Source organism: Sinocyclocheilus anshuiensis, unplaced genomic scaffold (assembly GCF_001515605.1).
Source record: "Sinocyclocheilus anshuiensis isolate Anshui unplaced genomic scaffold, SAMN03320099.WGS_v1.1 scaffold1647, whole genome shotgun sequence".
Lineage (NCBI taxonomy): Eukaryota > Metazoa > Chordata > Actinopteri > Cypriniformes > Cyprinidae > Sinocyclocheilus > Sinocyclocheilus anshuiensis.
The window spans coordinates 93,256-95,970 of NW_015549848.1; the positions used below are offsets into that span (position 1 = coordinate 93,256).

At 28.6% G+C, this 2,715-nt stretch overlaps 1 protein-coding gene across 1 annotated transcript in view; it reads left to right on the forward strand.

Annotated features, from left to right (window-relative positions):
• Positions 1–2,715, forward strand: part of LOC107660904 (protein diaphanous homolog 1-like) — a gene marked incomplete at its 5' end in the record, with an annotated part of 104,365 nt that overhangs the window by 92,158 nt on the left and 9,492 nt on the right. The window lies entirely within an intron of this gene.

Genomic DNA, 2,715 nt, shown 5'->3' on the forward strand with positions numbered 1-2,715 from the left:
TGTGTGTGTTTGAGGGAGGATGATAGAAAAATGTGGGTAATAAAGTATCATTTGTTGACATTAGTTTATTCATTACCTAACATGAGCTATCATTAATTGACATATTTACAGCATTTATTAATCTATTAATATTAGTTATTAAAAATGCAGTTGTTCATTCTTCGTTAGTTCATTAATCTTTAGATTTTAAAAATGTGTTTATAGCATTAAGATTAATAAATGCTGTAGAAATGTGTATTGTTAGTTCATATTAATCAAAGTGGTTATTGTATATAACTAATTATAGTTATTAATTATTGTGGTTATGTTATTTGTATTTATTTTTTTATTAGTTTTTGTTTTTTAAACACTACTATTTAGCTATATTTTTCCCAGTTAAAAAAATTATATTACTTCAACATATTTCATTTAATTGCCAAGACAACATTTGTAATTTTCATTGAAGTTTAGCTAGACAAGTTTACTGCTTAGTTGCTTTTGCAGCTTACACATCTGTCATATCAGCTTAACCAACATTCTGTTATACATGCAGCAGCCCAGACAGTATCTGGACTGAAAACACTTACAAATGTTTGGATGTCATTTAATTGGACAATAAAAGCAAGTGTGGTTTATTATCTAATCACAGTCAGATGGTTTAAAGTTTGAATTAAGTGACCAAATACATTGGTATTTTTTGAGGTTTGATTTGCATACAGGTGACAGATTTGAATGTCAGTTGAGCAAAAACACATGTAACACACAGAATATTCTTTCTAGAAGATCACAGAAGCCTGTGTGTCTTACATATGAGTGTTCAGACACACACACACACAGAGGGTTCATTGAAACTCTCAGGGCTGAATATTTGAAATGTTTGTCCTTGACATTCCCACGCTCTCAAACACACACACATTATCTTTAGTTTAGCAGGCAAACCCTGAGAATTAGATACATTAAATTCTTTCCCACATTACAGTTCCACACACTCCACATCACTGAACCACAGCAGCTAATGTGGATGATCAATAGGTGTCAGTGTTGTGTGTTAGATACTCTGTGTGGAAACAGATGTCGCAATGTGATTGGTCTGTGTGGTGGTGATGCTCATGTGTTTGTAATCTTCAGATGAGAGACTGTGAGTGAGTATAATGGCTGATTATGGTCTAAGGCAGCTGAAACAGGAAAGATATTCATCCATAATGTGTCTGTGAGGGGAATTATTGTGCTTCACTAACAGTCTGGGTTGAACTGTGTGTCCCTTTCAAAGATTGACCATGATGAAAAACAGTTTCCACCAAAATACTACAGTTTATTGACAAATGACATAGAATTTAACTGTTTCAATATCAAAATTTTTGTGTATGTTTATAGACACTGTAACCGGTTACCATTTTTGACCACATTTTTGATCAGACTAGTTTCTTTAAATGGTCCTGGAATGTAACATATTTTAAAAGTTTAAATATTTCATGTAGTCTTGCAATTTTTGTGAACTAATGAAAGCTACAGTACATGCAAAATAATCATAATAACACTTTACAATGAGGTTTCGTTTGTTAAAATAAGTTAACTACATTGGTTAACATTAACTGAAAATTAAATACTTCTAAAGCATTTATAAATATTATTTGTTAATTTCAACAGACTAATTAATTATTTTAAAAAAATTGTCTGTTAATATTTAATGGACGTGAACTAGCAATGAATAATATTTTTTATTAACCAAACCTAAAGATTAACAAATACCATAACAAATGTATTCCTTAGTGTTATTTAATGGTAGTTAATGCATCAACTAACTAATGGGACCTTATTGTAAAGTGTTACATATACATATGTAACATGTAACTTACCATTATTATAATAAAAGTAATTCTAATAAAAAATCCCATAATGAATAAATATTTTGGTATTTATTCATAAAGCCAAAAAAAATTTTATTACATTTTATTTAAATAATAATAATAATAATAATATCCTAATTTATGTAAATCATCATAATAAATTTAAAGTGTTTATGTATATATAAAATTAGTTTAATTTATATTAATACATTTAAGAAGTTTAAACTTAAGGAATGTTGCTTAGCATAGTTACAGCAATGGATAAAGATAATTCATAAGATTATTAATACTGTATATATTTTTTTAAATATGAAAGCAGTAATAAAATATAATAGGTAATAAAATATTAATAAAACCGTATAAAATAGTATTGTAATATAGTAATAGTATAAAATAGTAATAAAAGGTAAACATAAATAGTTTAAATGGGTTTTAAGGAAATTTTAAATTATAAATCATTTAATAAAAATATTTCATGAAATCTGGACAAGTTTCATTTATATTTGTCACTTTGAACACTAAATTGAAATGTAATGTCGACCAGCATAGTGCAGTTAATGTTACAACTGTAAAACTGTAATAAATAAATATGATATCTCTTCAAACAGGAGAATGTAACCATGATATTTTGGTGGACACTGGAAAACAGGAGTGAAATGCCTATTATGTGTTATAAAAAAGAAATCTTAATTTTAATCATCTTTTTTTAAGTGATGTGATATGTAATAATATATGTAAAATATAATAAGCAGCAGGGATAAAATCTCTCCAGATCAGTGCGCTGTTCCTGTACCGCACCTCATGGTGGTGTGTGTGCACTGCAGACAGCTCTTGAGTGTGTGTGTGTGTGTGTGTGTGTGTGTGTGTGTGTGTGTGTGTGGTGTAGGTT